Source organism: Perca flavescens, chromosome 13 (genome assembly GCF_004354835.1).
Source record: "Perca flavescens isolate YP-PL-M2 chromosome 13, PFLA_1.0, whole genome shotgun sequence".
Classification (NCBI taxonomy): Eukaryota; Metazoa; Chordata; class Actinopteri; order Perciformes; family Percidae; genus Perca; species Perca flavescens.
The window spans coordinates 22,987,978-23,005,874 of NC_041343.1; the positions used below are offsets into that span (position 1 = coordinate 22,987,978).

At 41.8% G+C, this 17,897-nt stretch overlaps 1 protein-coding gene across 6 annotated transcripts in view; it reads left to right on the forward strand.

Annotated features, from left to right (window-relative positions):
• Nucleotides 1-17,897, forward strand: part of rapgef6 (Rap guanine nucleotide exchange factor (GEF) 6) — a 159,497-nt gene that overhangs the window by 87,549 nt on the left and 54,051 nt on the right. The window lies entirely within an intron of this gene.

A 17,897-nucleotide genomic window follows, 5' to 3' on the forward strand; every position in this document is an offset into this window, starting at 1 on the left:
GTGTGTGTGCGTGTGTGTGTGTGTGTGTGTGTGTGTGTGTTTTCAGTAGGATAAGTAATAATTAGGTCCCTGGAGATGAAAAGGGATAAAGTGAGAAGATGTTCAGTCTAAGATAACACATTAAATCTGTACCACACGCATTCACTGAACATGGCCTTAAATACCTTATTACTCGTCTTTATTGCTCTCCATCTCTTGTGTGATCCAGATTGTACAATGATCTTTCATTACTGGCAAGGGGTCTAATGTCTGCTGCTGAATGAAAAGCTTGTAAATCCAATAGCAATATTAATATTTGAGTTAAAAAAAACAGCTTCCAACAATGCATTGTCTGATATTATAATTATGATTAATATTATTATAGATAAACAGACATTTTGGATAAGGGTACCATAAATCAAAGAAAATTAAATCATTGTGACCAAGATGTGTACTGAGCAGGACATTTCACATTTGAAAAATAAACTTCTTGTTATTTATGAGCTGCCATATACTGATACTGATATATTGGCGATAAGCTAATACCCGCTGATTTTTCAACTGAACATCCTCACCACTGTTGTAGGTTATTTCCAATCCAGTGTCTGCGTTTCAGAGCAGGTGACCTCATTTGTAACAGCTTCTCAAATCTCAAGGACTGGGGTATTCTAGTTAAAAGTTTACTCTTTAGGCTATAGTTAAATGCTTTAGGTCCGATGTTGTGTGCTGTTATTACAACCAAAAGTAAGAAGCAACTTAGACAAAGCTTTTTTTTCTTTGATCGTTGTTTTTGCGCTGAATAACTTGAACCGTTGTATTTGTACGTTTATTACTGGCCCATCTATTCTGCATGAGTCTAGCTGATTTATCCTCCGTTTAGAGCCACTGAGGTTTTCATCCAGCTCGCCCTGTTTGAAGTCCATAGTTAATTGGTTGGCGTCTGTGATGAGCCCACCTTTTGCAAAGGTTAATTAAGTTTCCCTTTTCCTCCCATTAGGCAACGCGTGCTCTATCTGGAGGTACAGTAGCAATCAAAAACACTGCATTTGGGTTTGCAGGGAAGAGAAGCAAAGTAGAAAACAGTGTGAGGGTTGTTTGCCAAGGGATTTTAACTCTGAAAAACGGAAGGAGGGATAAGGAAAGGAAGAAAGAAAAACTGTCCATATTCCACCAGTGTATGGGCAGTTTTGCATTTAATACGATACAATACAAGTTTATTGTCAGCCATATAATACATTGCCCACCAGTCAGCGGCGTAATTAACCAAAAGCAATCTAGGTCTGACAACTAAACTAGTCAACTTACAACAGGAGAAAGTAATAAGCAGGCCGTTTGATTCATATAAGTCACTTAGTTTTACTTCTCAACAGTGAATCTGCGGCTGCCAACAGGGTTTTACAGTCTTTTCTACTGCTTTGTTTATGACAGACTTGGAGATTAACCCTCTAGGCTGAACTGCTATGGAAGCAAACCGTTTATTTTGCCATTTAGGCCCTTTTGTTCATTACCACTGTTCTAAACTGCATCTCTTTACCAAATAGCAACATACTCTCTCGCTCTAATTTCTAACGTCAGAGGATAGTTATTGATGTATCGACTGTGTGGATGGAAATGTGGCATCAGATGACAGACAGCGAAATCTAGGCCAGTGGAGTATCTCTGTGGGGTCAGCAGGGCCACCGAGCAGTTATGAGGCCTAGATTCATTTGCATCACCAATAAACAAGACAGAACTTTAAAAGGGAGGTGTGCTTAGGATAGAATAGTCTCCTAAGAAAGCAGTCAATTGATGTGATGTTTAAGAGGCTTTAAACATCTTTTATTATTTAATTGTGTTGTGTTTTATTGGTGAACTATCTCTTTAAATCATGTCCCGCTCATCCTGGTGGAACACAACCTCAGTCCACGTCCTCTCGCTGCTGGAAGACTTGTCCAAATGTTCTGCTGCCGAACTCTCTGATCCTCCCTTCTGCCTACATGAGACCTGTTTTCCGAGCTGTGTTTTCTTGTGCCTCTCCCGTTTTCTCTCACTCTTTTTTTTTTTTTTTTTTTTTTATACTGTCTCTCTTTTCCTTCTGTTTTTAGCAATGACTTCCTGCTGTCTTCCTCTTTCCCCTTTCCTTCCTTTCTCATCTGTTTTTAGTAAGGGACTCTTCTATCCTCTACTACTTTTTCATCTCTTCATCTCCCTCTCTCTTTTCCTATCTATTATTTAAACATCAATAACGGGGCCTGTTGTTGATGCCAGCCTGATGCTGCTGTTGCTCCCCTGCTGGGTGGTATTCTCACTCATCTGCTGCTTCATGTCTTATAAATCACAACAACTCCTTATAAAACCATCCGCATCCTCACATGTCCAACCTTTGCTCTTTGTTTATGCACCAAATGGCACCCATTACTTATGACCCTTCCAGATGCCTTGCATTTCCTTTTCACTCCTTTCCCTGTAGCTTCTTTGTAGTGTGGTGTAACAATGAACTAATATCTACAAGTTGGTTTAAAGTTGGCTACTTTGCTGCTGGTGGCACCAAATGACTTAGTAACTGATTTGAGGTTATTTACTCATACTTTTCTTTAAGCATTAACATGATTGAGCAATACTTTTCAACTTTGCCTCCAAGATACAGAGGAAGAAGTAAAATTGAATATTGAGACTTGTGGAAAAATGGATGGACTTAATTTGTGTAAGAACAGCTTGCTTTAAAGGAACTGCAGGCTTATTTATATTTGTTGCTCAGTTGAAAGACTTCTATATGAGTTATAATTGTCTTTCTTATTTCATATATGCTATGAACATCAGTCATTTCTTACCAGATAAGCTTTTGCTTAAAGAAACAGGAAGTGTCATGCTTTGCTGATAGGAGGATTTGTGCTCAACACGAGCACAAAACTTAGTCCCCCTTCTCGTCTGCAGTCTTCCCTGGCAGATTGCAGCAGGTCCAGACTCAGGTTGACCCAGGCTGCTGCCTTTGCAGCAATCAATGGGCCTGCCTTAACATTGGCATAATCAGTTTGTGTGGACTCCATGCTGCGTTGAATAGTAATGGGGCTGTGGAGGCGTTGGTAGCAGAGAGCTACAGTGGGATGATGGATTCAATGCAAAGGCAGGAAGGGCAGGTCAGACAGATGGACAGGTAGACAAACAAAGCGTCATATCCAAGTAAGTGCCACTCTTAACCCGCAGGAACCTCCATGGAATAAAATGCATACAAACAATAACAAGATGGAGCCAGTTAAGTTAATGGTTGGTTCCTAACGAGTAATTTTAGGGTGCAAAGTAGATTTGAATGAGGGAAGATATTTGAAAGTAGACTTTATTGATCTTCTGTTCAGTGTCTTCAGACTTCTGTTTAAACAGCCAAATGCTATATTTGATTCAAGCAACACTTACTAACCTACAATTCATCATCAAATCAGATAGGATAGATAGCTACATTAAACTGCTGAACATCTATTGAGTGGAGTAAGAAGATTAATTATTCGTCAGTACAGTCTATTGACCCTTTTCCTCGGTGCTGTGGCTTCATGCCCAGACAGCGCTACGAGTCTGATTAGGAACTGAGCGCCTCGAAGCTTTGCATTTTTTTTCAAGAAGGGACATGTTCAGATGTCACTCTGAGGGATAAAGTTAACACCTCAAGTAATTACCAAACTGATTTAAATTCAAAGATGAAATTAAGTGATTGTTGTGGTTTAACTGGAGGAGAAATTGGCAAAAACCTTGACCAAGAAAGTATGGTGGCATGGGACATATACTGTACATGGTTTAATTTAGTCCCTAATGTTCGGGGACATTGTAATTCAATTTAGCTACTATAATCAAGAAGGTGACATTTAAATACTGTCAGAGGCCAGTGCGTCAAATAAGCAAAATGAAGACAAATCTAGTTTATGGGGATCGGTTTTGCTGTGGTACATAAGAATAAAGTTAGACTAAAAAAGTAGAAAAGACTCCAATTGTTTTCAGCATCTTGATAATATTTGGTTTATAAAAAAAAAAACGGTCAACAGGTTATAGTAAGAGTAGCTGCCAATCATAAATTGCACTTTATACTGTACTCCTCTGCATCATCAGATCAGCGCATAGAAACTGCAGGCACCATTAAAAAGTATTCGATAGTTGCACAGTGCCTCCCTCGGTACCTGAATATGTTGACAGAACCATTTTGGATGCAGCAAGAGGATGACCTTTTGCCAGGTGATACTGTATAATGCCACCGCCTCTTACTGTGACATTGGCCTTGGCAGATTTAGAACCCTTTCCCACAGAGGGCTCAACAAGGGTTGAACCAGGGTTGACTTTGTGTGTGAAAGGGTTTAATGTGAATTGCACTTGACCGTGCGGGACAAACTATGTCATTGGTTGGAAATGGGGGCCCACAGTCGTCACAGGTCATCACACACTTTGAGAAAAAAAACAGCAACATAGATTTTGTCGTATGCAAATAAGTTTTATTCCCCTCTCGCGCTCTCTCGCTCTCGCTCTCTCGCTTGCCCGAGAAACATCTGCAGTGTAGTGTGGCCACTGATTCACACGGATCTCTCTTTTTTTATCTCTTTATCTCTTTTTTTAAGATAAATGTTCTCCCCTTGTCCTAAAATGGCCATACATAAAATACTAGAGTACTCTTTGTTTACTGCTGCACCGGCATTGAATGAAATGCAGAGCAGGAGAAAAGAGTGTCTGTCTCCACACAATCATCTGTTGAGTGTTTGATGGTTATTTATTTGTGCTTTAGAGCGTAACCACTGTGAAACAATCAGAGAAGTATTTTTTTTATTTCTCTCATTCAAAGCTCCGCTGCGCACTCTCTCTCCGCTTGCCCGAGCTCGCAGTGCAATGACTCTACAGCCTGCAGTTTACTGTACAATGAGGAATTCAAGTACAAAACACTAGTTCTGGTGGTGTGCAGCTGGACTTGAGTAGGCCTCAACGTTAGCTGTTCACTGAAACTGTAATTTTATATAATTTCACATGACAAATAAATTGAGTGATCTATATGACATGTAAATTCCTGCCAATTTCCAGCACGTGGTGTCATTTTATGTATCTCTCGGGTTTTGACCCAGTTCATATATGAATTGTCATGACCAGGGATCAACCCGTGCTGACTGGCTTGGTTTGAATTGACAAAAGAAGGGTTGAACACGGGTCAGATTACTCTGGTCCGACCCTGGTCGTTGGTGTGAAAGAGGTGTTACCCTGACCTCAAGCCCAGAGACAGGCTGATTTACAGACTGACAGAAATCATACATGGTGTCAAGGTAATGTGGCCCTTGAGCCCAGAGAGATGGGGGGGAGGGGGTGCATCCAGTTAAGAGCATGAGGAGAGAGAGTAAATGAGTGAGAGACAAAGACAGAAAACTGAGAGAGAGAGAATCCGAGCAAGAGGCAACAATAGAGAGAGGGCTTTTAGCATGCCAAGGGAGGTCTAGGATATCATATGCACAGGAAGTAGGGGTGATAAAGATCGATATGGGTTGCATTAGGCCAGGCCATGCCCAACTCCCCTCCCATAAGTCATAAATTACTATTCAACCCTTGGAAACAAAAACATGCATTGTTGCTAACATTTTCTTCCTCTATTCATTGCATATTATACTGTCAAGGCACAACATACACTATTGCTGGCTTTGCGGCATGCCGTAAAACGTCACAAATACCGTAAACCTTTGTGTAAAACAATATCTATGCTATACGTGACAATGGAGGTCCCAAAAAGCATTTTTGCATCTTGTTGGGATTTTTTGAGATCAACAACAATGAGAAAAAAGCAGAAAATCCTCCATGGAATGGGGTCTGGTCAGTACAGTACTGAGTACAGTGGCAAAAAAAGAGCCAGTGTTTTATCCTGAATGGTGTAATTACTGTCCATTAGCTATGATAGGCTGACATTTTATAGTGAAAAGCCCACTCAGGACCTGTATGCGTTAACATGCCCAAGCTGGTCAACATTACTGGGCTAAATGAACTGAAATTGAGGCTGCTCATGTTGAGATGCACTCTAGCCTTTGTGCACAATTGCACGCGTGCACGCACACACACACACACACACACGCACACACACACGCTGTCTGTACACATATACACACATGCATGTGACCCATGACCTTGCTGGTGCTCTTAGATGCAGTTTAACACCCACAAATGCATCTACACACACACACACACACACACACACACACACACACACACACACACACACAGGCCTATATCCTGGCACTCTAAAATGGTCATAGCATAATACCCACATGCATATAACATGGTGCACATACACATACATTACTCCCCCTCATTTTATGTATGCAGACTCCACCTACCAGAGCTCTGTCAGATATGAGCTGCTACCCCCATCTGTACACACACACACACACACACACACTCACACCCTAGTGCTGATATTTCAACCACCCATTGTCCCCACCCCCCCAATTTCACTTGGCTCCCATTATCTCACTGATATTGATCCCCATCCCCTCCTCTGCCTGCACAAGCAGAGAGCCTTTACTGGATAATTTTCAAGGGCATTTATAAATACATGGATGGTGATTGCTCTGTGGGTGTTTGTGAATGTGTGAGAAAGAGAAAGAAAAACAATGAGAGAGAGAGAGAGAGAGAGAGAGAGAAAGAGTATGGGGGAAGCAGACAATGTGTGGTATGAAAACAAAGGCTGTCAGGCAAGAAGGAGATCTGTTGGTCAGCCATGCAAAACCATTAGCCATTTTTTTTTTTTTCAAATGCCGAATTACACAGACACACATGTGTCCAAAAGTGACCTAAAGCAAACAACTCTTTGCACTTCAGTGAAGAAAAAGCAATCCTGGCATTTCTTTTGGTTTGAATTTAAGTCAACTATTATTATAACCACATTTCTGCATTCACATTTTTACACTGAATATTCATTAACACACTCTTTTCTTTTTTTTTTTTTTTTTTTTTTTTTACATAAAAATGCACATCTGTAGACTGTCATGTTGAGACATCTTGGCAGCAGCATGGGACATTCACGACAAAAGCAGCCAAATGATTATAAATTCAAACCATAATGGAAAGAGTTGCTTTGTTTAACCATATTAGCCCCAGTTCAGGCTCATATGTAGCAGTTGCTCTGACCTACTTTTGTTGTCAAGAATAGTTGTTGTCAGGAAAAATAATAAAATGTCTGATAAACGTTGGAGTTCAGGAAGTAAAGTTAATTTCCTGTCCTGCCGATAGAACCAAAATTGTAGTGAGCTCTGTCTGGGCTGAGGTGAGTGGGCCAACAGAGTGAAGCAGGATACAACACAGGAGAACCAAAGGGTGGGGCTGCCCCTCTACCCGGCCTCTGTGTCAACCTGTGTGGGTGCCAGGGACCCCCTGCATATGTGTGTGTTTTTTTTTGTTTGTATGTGTGAAGTAGTGTGGGTTGGGCTGCAGGGCAGGAAGCATCTGTTATCACAGGGGAGCCAGGAGGTACTAAGGTGTATGTGTCTGTATGTGTCTGTGCACATACGTGTGTGTGCATGCACAAGTAGTCGTGTCAGTATTCAAGCCAAGTGTTTAGCCTTCCCTCCTGTATCCGGCAGACCTGGCCGTGGCCCACCTTCCTAAGGGGCCCAGACAGAGACGCCTTGCAGCTTCCTGTGTGTACACACACACACACACACACACACACACACACACACACACACACACACACACACACACACACACACACACACACACACACAGAACAAAAGAAAGACTTGATAGTGTACACGATCAAGTTCGCTTTATTAGAAACCCTACATACACATTTGATTGGACCTGCATATTACCCTGTCAGACTGATCTCAAGAAGTGGCGTATGACACGCCAATTCGTATGCCATTTTGGCGTGTTATGAAGACGCATTATAACTTTTTAGCGTGTTTATCAATGCCGTTTGGTCTCCATTGACTTACGTTACCTTGCGATTGAGTGTCAATTTACGCCGTAGTATGTAAGCCCGAAAATCCGCATAGGGAGTTTGGTTGGGGTGGTGGATGGGTCAGACAACACAGGACTTTCACCCAGGAGACCCGGGATCGTGTCCCACGTGTCACGTTTCCTAAACCCTACCGTCCCATTCTTCTTTTCCTAAACCCAACCATCCCATTCTTCTTTTCCTAAACCCAACCGTCCCGTTCTTCTTTTCGTGAACCCAACCGTCCCGTTCTTCTTTTCCTAAACCCAACCGTCCCATTCTTCTTTTCCTTAACCCAACCGTCCCGTTCTTCTTTTCCTAAACCCAACCGTCCCATTCTTCTTTTCCTTAACCCAACCGTCCCGTTCTTCTTTTCCTAAACCCAACCGTCCCGTTCTTCTTTTCCTAAACCCAGCCGTCCCGTTCTTCTTTTCGTAAACCCAACCATCCCGTTCTTCTTTTAATAAACCCAACCGTCCCGTTCTTCTTTTCATAAACCCAACCCCATTATTGTTTTCCTAAACCCAACCGTCCTGTTCTTCTTTCCGTAAATCCAACCCGTTCGCCGTGATGCTAATTCCTCGAGCCGTCTTTCCTGATCCGTCTCTGTATAGCTCTTACATTGTTGCCCCTGGCAACTGATAGCGTAGGATCCCAAAATGGTGGGCGGGCTCACACACCTCCCAAATCGTCACATGACCGCAAGCTACCATGACGCATGTCCTCATTGTCAATACAGCGTAGACATACATATGCGTACAGATAACGCGCCACTTGGCTTTAGAAAGTGTATGTTTACGCAAAGTCATGATGTCAGGTTGACCCTGTTTACAAACAGATGGAGACATTCATCATCCAGTACTGAAGCTGTGGGTGGCATCCCATTAATTAAAGATTCAATATGTAATACCGACAGCTAGTGTTTAAAATAGTTACTGAAGTACAAATTCAAAATACTGGAGCCCGTGTTATCCAATCTGTCCGGCCATACCGGCCGCGTAGTGTCAGCAATATGCCCGCGCTGCAGCGATCGTTTTGGCGTCGCCTCTATTTTTTACACGATACACGAGTGTTATGTGTGAAGCCAGGCAGGTAATCACATACAGGAAGACCACAGGGCAGCCGGATATATTACCAAAATTAACACATTTCAAACTAAAACGGCCAGGTTTACGGTGATTTTGGCTGTCTCGACTTCTCACAGCGAGACACGTGATCAGGCACATGGAGAGAGAGGCCGATGGACGGACACACAGTGACACACACACACAGCCACATACTGTATAGGCTACAATTACCACAGTTTTCCCCACTCATCCTGTCTCTTATTGTGAAAGCGAGAGAGAGAGAGAGAGAGAGAAGGGTCGCTTTGTGACTGGCGCGTAGAAATACGCATCCAGGTTGCACGTTCAGGCACTTATTTACGCTACGCGACACTTAAGCTGGCGGTGTGTTCCCAGTGTAACACTGTTTGGCATCAACTACCGACTGCTAACTGCTGCCACAAACACGCATGCCCTGCGTGGAGCCTCCGCAGAACCATAAGTCATACTTAACACTCTTTAAAGAAAGGAATTTCCACTGAAGCCTGGTTGTGATACCATCAGTCCTCCAGAGTAAAATACTTGACTCTGCAGGGGTACTGACCCATTCTAATTACCTTATTCACTTTGTAAACCACCAGAAAACTGAATGAGTGGTAAAGACCATGCCGGGTGAATGAGCATGCTGCAAATTTTGAGCCATTACTCACAGCAGGGTGGCTGAGACATTGTTTAATGTCCGGGCTGTTATTACATTAACAAGTTGAGTACTTTACCGATTTAGTTGTCAAATTCCCGGTACAATGAGTTGTACATGGTTTCTGTATACCTATTGAACTATGACTTGACTTGTTTTTTAGAAGCAAATCACGTTGCACAATCATGGGGGAAATCTGCATAGATAGGGTAATGTGTCCAGGATTTTAGAATGCGTGGATAATTAATTAAAACTCCCCACATATGCACAGACTCTGTTTTTCCTGACCTCGAATGTTGTGGGCGGGGCTAAGTTCAGCTGGCATCCAGGCTCGTAATTTTCCATAACTGATATTAAACTGGGTTTCAGAGATTTCTAGGCAATGTGTTGCTTTGCCAAATCACCTTATGTTGTAAAAAGGTTTTCCATTTCAGCTGCCACACTGTTAGGCTCTAACCAGTGATGTCTTCTTTTTTCGTTCAAAACATTTGTGAGCATACTGTATGTTGCTGAAAACCATACTGTGACAAGTAAAAATCAGCGGAGTGCCCCTTTAATATAAAAGTCTATTTGCAAAGAAACCGAAGCACCGCTTTGACCCCAGACTCAGCAGAGGGCACATGCTTCCTGAACAAACTCTTCTCAATGCATGATCAAGTGCTTATACTTATACACGTGGTGTTTATTCCCTTAACTAGGGTTAATCGAGAATCCCAGTAGAATGTAAGAATGCATAATTAACAAACATTTCTACTTTGGTTAAGGTTTTCACTACAAGTAAGAGACACGTTTTACAAAGTAGGTGTGTGTGTGTGTGTGTGTGTGTGTGTGTGTGTGTGTGTGTGTGTGTGTGTGTGTGTGTGTGTGTGTGTGTGTGTGTGTTCTCTGCTTGACAGTATTTGAGTCCTCATCTCCTGTGTGGTCCCCTGCTAACTCCACCCACTCTCTCTCTCTCTTTTTCCCTCGCTCTGTGGCATGTCTGCCTTCGCAGTTGTCACCTCCAATTCTTGCTTCAATTCATTACGTCTCCCCTTTCCCCAGCTGGTATATACACACACACACACACACACACACACACACTGCCATTGTGCCAGAGATATGGTAGTCTGGACTGAGGTAGAATTGGATTCTTAAGAGAAAATTTTTAGAGACTTTTTATCTTCATTTGTTCCCTCCCTTTCACTTCACCCTAATTCCACCTCTTGCTGTCAATTCTATGTTTATTATATACTCTTTCCTACTTTCCCTACCTTTGCTCTTTCTCTCTAACACACACACACACACACACACACACACACACACACACACACACACACACACACACACACACACACACACACACTCTCTCTCAGTCCAGTCTCATTCATATGCTGCACTCTGCCCCTCTCTGTTACCCTTTTACACTCTCTCTGTCTCTCCATCTCTCTTACACTCAGTCATATTCACTTCAGGTCCCTCTATTTTCTCCCCATCTCCATCTTTCTCCCTTCACGGTATCTTAATCCAAGCATCTGCGGACTTGCCAGTAATAGAGTGGAGCATTGCTGTGTGCTAAGCCTATTCAGTAAGCTCAGTGTATGTTTTACTGAATGAAGCCCAGATGCAGCGCAGTTCACGGATAATATACTCTATCTGTGTGTGTAGATTGGCATGATTTTGTGTTGTGTATTCATTTTTGGATGGGTTGCTGTGGGTTTCCTTTGTGAATAAATGTGTGTGTGTGTGTACATGCATGTATTTTTCTCTCGTGTTGCTCGTGAATGTGCACGTTTTCCTGACACAGTCACCCTCTTACGACATTCGACCAAGCTAAAAGTGGCCTTGATTGATCAAAGCTTTCTGCAATGCTACAGGGCTAAATCTGGAGCTTCAAAGTGTGTGTGTGTGTGTGTGTGTGTGTGTCCCCAGTTCCAGACAGTAGTGCCAATGTTCTCACCTGGCTAGTCTGATGAGGCTCCTTGCAGTCATTTCATTCCTACCTGCTCCCTTTGATGCAATATTGCGTGTTGGAGCTGAAATGGGGGTTTGATCCAGTAGGGAAAGAAACGCAAGAATAGAAAACATCTCAAAAAAATTGGCAGAAGGTGGATGAAGGCCAAAGGAGAAATTGACAGAAAGTAAGACTGGAATAGTGACATGGAATCTGGAGAGCGGAGGCTGTAGTGAGGGAGTGAACCACTGGACATGGAGATCGACTGCAGACGGGAATTTGTAACCAAGATAATCAAAGCGAAGAGGTGAGATCGGTCGGAAAGAGACAATGCAAAGCCGACTCCGAGAGCAGACAAATCAAAAAGACTGCAGCTACATTGTGTGTTTGCACAGAGGTGAACTGCTGCTGTTTGTGGTTTCTGGTGTAACAACCTGCGCTGGGAGCTAACTTAACACATGAGGACAGCTGTTACGAGTGAAGGCATATGTTAACAGCTAGGGTTTCCGGTTTTAGTGTGTAATTATGCTCTAAATGCATAGTGGGAAAGCATTTTATGGAATTTAATGAACACCTTTTTCTCTGGAGCTTCTATTTAGAAAAAAAAACTGTCTTTCTCACCTCAACACAAACGTTAACTTGCATAGTTTAACATGCTCATTTAGTTTTTACTTCATTGCTCATTGATTGTTGTGTTGCTTGGCGTACCACTCAAGTCATGTCAAGGCAAGTTTGTCACTGCTGACATCTACAGGCAGGCCATGTTCATGTCAGATACTCCAGTGACCTCACCAGCCATTACCTTGCATGTATTTACTCAGCTGTGGGGTTATAAGTGAAGCCAAGCCCGTTTTTAAAACAGGACTTAATTGTTATTATTCCATATACTCTACAGCCAGTGAACATTATCAGTCAGTAGAATTTTTATTATTTTGGGGAGCTATTAATTATACTTGAATCAACATTGGTCAGCACTAGTCCTTTTGCATCTATATTTAGCACTATCATAATACCCTATACATGTAGTACATAATTATAGATTATTGGGTCTTGGCATCCGTTTGGATTTGTGAACAATGGGACACATGAATACACCAGTTCCTGCCACATTATTTCTGTTGGGCATTCTTAAGTATGCATATAGATTAGCTAAAACGCAGGGATCTCCCGGTGATCACCAGAAAAATGATCAACCCCAAAAATCTTTATTTTATTACACTTCAGCATCCGTTTGGATACACTGAACAAATACCTCTCTCACCTGTGATACTGTCATTTAGTTTTCTCTCGGCAAATACAACAGCATTGTCTTTAAATATTCATTGAGCTTTGTTTGTGTCATTGTTTGTTGAACCCACTTTAATTATCATCCTCATCAGAATTCATCAGCCTCATCACATTTTCTTTAATTACTTAGCTAAGCCATTTGTCCTCTTTATTATTCATTTTAATGTGTTGTTCTCGCTCTTGCTTCGGTTTCTTTTTGTCTAATTGTGTATGTTGGTGTGCACATCTCCGTCATGCTCCATCTCTTTTGATAAATCTTTTTACTTATCCTCCTCTATTAGCTGGTCTCTGATCGTTGTCTAGGTATCTGTCTGTGTAGATGTCTCTCTTTCTCCCTGATTACCAGTGGTTTAGTGAAGTCTCAGGTGTGACCTGCCATTAAGTCATTAAATGGTATCTCTGCCTGAGCTTCAACAATATTGGGTCAGAAAACGACTAGGCCTAACTAATAATGAATGTAAAACGTAATTCAAGGTAAAGTAGCACCACTGTTTGGAAGTAATTTTAATGGTGTGGCCCCTTCTGGGACCCTCAGCCAACCAACTGCAGATTATAATAATAGACAGACCAGGCCTCATCCATTAATGTCTTCAATGTTTCCCAACAACCATTCCCAAAACATCTCTCCGCACATTGACCTACAATGTAGCAAAGATTATCTCAGCACTAAAATGCCTTTGGGAAACCGGGTCTCTTGTCTGTGTAGCCAAATGGCCATTCTGGGCATTATAGCCCATTTTATCACTGAGGAAATGGGGGGGAACGGAGCCCTCAGGCCCACAGCTAGTTAATCTCATTGTAAACTGCTTTGAACTGTACAACATTGTGTTAGCTTGATGGTCTTGGACGACATATTGGAAACACACAAATAAGAAATATTAAATATGTCCTTTTAGTAAAACTAGCTTTTATTCGGATATAGCCTAATTTCGTTAAGTTCTAACCACAAAGTCTTTATAATCTTAGTGGGTGATTTGACGATTACTGAATAAGTAAATGCGTTTACACACATCATTGTTAACAGTATTATAAACATACCAGCCCTACCAGTTGTGTTCACAACATTAGCCAATTATTCATTTATAAGCCGCCAAACTAGGTAACAACTTGATGTTGTGACAGCTCCAGGCTTGTTCCTTGTGGATTTTCACCCTCTTTGGCTGGAATGTATCTTTTCTCGTCCTTATTACAATAGATGATAGGTTCGTTTCTCTGGAGTTAATCAGACTCTGTAAGTGCTTAGTGTTGTGTAAGCTCGGTCTGTTTGACAAGACATTTACAGCCAGCTCGATGCTCTTATGATTGTGCCCTCTCGTTGACGTGATAGAATTGTACAGCCGAAGGAACCTTACACATTTATATTTAATTTCCTAACTCTCATTCTTAATGCATGAGGAAAAAGGGAGACCCCCTAACAACCCCGAACCCCCTCCACCCCTCCCACCCCCACGGCTCAGCCTGCTGGGAGAGGGAAAGAGGAGGATTAAAGCAGGATTAAGTCTGTGGTGTGAATAGGAGCCACGAGACCACCACAATTATTCACTTCTCCCATCACTTCCTCGCCCGACTTCCCCCTTCCATCCTTTCCTTCTCTCATACACTCACAGAAACACATTATCTCCCTCTGTCTGTCCTTGCCTTATTTGATTCCCTGGTCCCTCCAAAACATACACTATTGAGACCATTCAAAACTCACCTTTGTTCTGTCTTTCTGTGCTCCCTCTCCAGGCGCCAAATGTTGCGGGAGCACGGGTCTCTTTCCATTATGTGTTGTCCTGTCTGAATATAGTCGTAAGAACCACTTAAGTAAAAGTCAACGCAATGTTACATGTTATTAAGTGTATTTCCCAATATATCAAACCTTTCCATTACCTCCTCAATACCCTGCTTCTTACAGCACCTCTTCGATTACCAAATGTCAGTATCAGAAACTCACAGCCAATAGAAATGTTGCTGCTGGATTCCCAAACTTCTCGTTTACTCTATGATCATGACGAGATGAAGGTCTGGCTGTTCGATCATATGCCATATTTTCATCATTTCAGTATCTTCTTTTGGTAAGCTTTGTGTATGTGCTTCTTTTCCCTGAGTCCTGATTGACTCAGCTGTTGGACACATTCATTTCTGTCTCTATGTCTGTAGATTCAGGTGAATGTATAAGATGGATGCAGGGTGGGAGCTTCATCATCGCTAGGTACAACTGCTCCATCAAACAAAAATCAGTAGGTATTTACCTGTGATGAAATTAAAAATCACTCTCTGCCCCTTATTCCCATGACTTGTGTTGGTCAACAGCAAGCATTGGGGATGAGTCTAGAGAATTTTAATTGTGTATATGTGTGATTATGTCAATAACATAAAGAGTCTAGGATTAGGTGTTGCCTGCGGTTTAAAAGTGAAACACACAATTCATTACACTGCCGTACCTAATGGGAAATGGATTTTACTTAAATACTACATCAGTCACACTTGAACTAATGTCAGAGATCTGTGAGTCAGTATGTGTGTCTGAATGTTTCAGTCGCACACTTTGAAATTAGAATCGTACTGTTTAGATGTTTGCTAATCATATGAATTATTATTGCTATATGTGAGTGATGGAGACAAACAGAGGGACTCAGAATGTATTTAATATTTAAGTGGTGTACTACAATAACATAGGGGTGTGTGTGTGTGTGTGTGTGTGTGTGTGTGTGTGTGTGTGTGTGTGTGTGTGTGTGTGTGTGTGTGTGTGTGTGTGTGTGTGTGTGTGTGTGTGTGTGTGTGTGTGTGTGTGTGTGTGTGTGTGTGTGCGTGCGTGCGTGCGTGCGTGCGTGCGTGCGTGCGTGCGTGCGTGCGTGCGTGCGTGTGCGAGCAGAATTTTCAGATTCTTTGTGTGAATCTGTTGGGCTATTCTGCTAGACTAAGGGACAGGACAAAGTCATACATTTAGCCGTATAATTTCTCCGAGTAAATCTTGTGAATGAATGACTACTCGTCTTAATAATGCTGGTTTCCTCCCATGGCCAGGGTTGGTCCAAACAAAATGTGCCATTAAAGTTTTATGCCAGCTGATAACCTTAATAAATAATCAGTGCATCCATAGCAAGTCAATCTCTGAATTGCTTTTGCTTTCACTGCAGTGTTCAGCTCCATATATTATAGGCTTGAGTCTGTTCTCTTATTATTTGTTCAAGGAAAGAGGTGGCCATGTACAAATGGAAAAAATCTAGGACACTATGTTGTCCCAGACTGTAGGAATAACACATAGTGGATGTTAAATAATAGGTACACCTGCCTGTTAATTTCTTTTTCCTCAGAAAATTGGAGAATCAAAAATTGACCGACTGTAAATGCACTTTGTGGTAAATAGGGATTTTATTTGTTTATTTTATTGGATCCCCATTAGTCCAGACATTAAGAAAATGTCCAAATAAAAAGTTAATACAACTGTGAAAACAAGGTCCAAAAGAAAACAATTTAAAATGGATAAGGCTCGTGTGTAAATCCAGTGTACATGAATTCATTAAATTGAGTGTTCCCCTTAAATATGCCACACATTAAGATCAAGTCATTGAACTTCTTAAACTCCACCCCTCAATGCTGTTTCCCTGTGGGTTTGGCGGACGGGGGAATGGGGGGTTAAGTGCCGATGGGGTCGTACAGTACAACAGGCCTATTAGAAGAGAGTACTGAGGGGGGCAGCACCCCCAGACTCAACATCTTTAATATTGCATGTTGGCACCGTTGGTTCCTCGCAGCCTTAGCTAGCTTCCAAGCTTCAGTTTGGCTTGGTGTGGCTTTGCATGTACAAAGTGTTAGCACGAGTGTTTAAGTGTTCGGACGGCGAGCACTGTCTGATGTGGGGCAATGGAGGGGGTCTTCTGTAGGTTTGCACGCTGTCGCAGGAGGACATCTTCTCTCACCCTAACACTGCCCCAATTCAAACTGGTAAGACTTAAGAATTAGAGGTTTGCATTATTTCTACAGCAGAGGGGGCACTAAGTACCTGCCTCACTTTCTAGTCTATCCCATTTGTAACCTCCTCAATCAGTTTCTAAATATTGTTTGCCGTGGCAACCTTTGTAGAAATACCTCTTATTTAGTTTTCCTTTCATCTTCATCTATCGTGTATTTGTGTATTAGACCAGTTCTTTTTTCACTGCTTTACAGTAGAGAATAATGTAGTTATTATAATTCTAAACCTGCTAAATTTGGGAGTAAATCCTGAACTTGACCTTTGGTTGCCCTGCTTGTACACACTGGATAAAGGTGCCTTGTTATGTTGTTATGTGTCCAGCTATGAAGGGCTTCTGAATCTTTTTTGGCATCGCATCTCTGAGTCAACCAAGAGGCTTTGCTCTGCTTTAGTAAGACTTTAGTCAGTCACACAATTTTTCAATAGCAGTGATCTAACAACTACTCAGCAATACCCAGCAAAAGCAGCCAACTCAAGCAGCATGCAAAAATAAATCTTCACAAAATTTGGCCTGTTTTTGTTGGAATTATTAGCCATAATCACGCATTCTAATCACTTTACTGTTTAAACTGGACTTTGAATAGTTAACTTTACAATGATTAGGTTATGTGTGGTCAGTTTGTTGGTGTGTGCGGTGATTTTAGGTTTAACGCATGCTGTAAAGTTGTGTGACAGTAGTTTCAAAGTTATGTATTGATCTGATGACCTGTTTGTCACCGGTTCTACGGCTCTGTGGCAGTTTACAAGTTGTCCTCTTTGTGGAAACCCTCCTCCCCTGCACAGGTTTTTAAAAGTCAGTTGGCTGCTTAACAAGAAACTTTGTCTCTTTTTGAATCTTAGGGGTTTATTTGAGAATGCAATTCAGAATTTTGCAGTGTGCAATCTTCGGGTAGAAGTGAAAAACTAAGACTTTGCCTTGTGCAAATGTTCTTCCATTATCCTTAAGTAAACAAATTGACCACCATGAACAGATTTATGTATTGTATTAATGTATTTGCGTGCCTTTGGACGTGGCTCTAAAAAAGTTTGAGTATTCATGTATGGATGTGCACGTATGGTTTTTCAGTTTTCACACATGG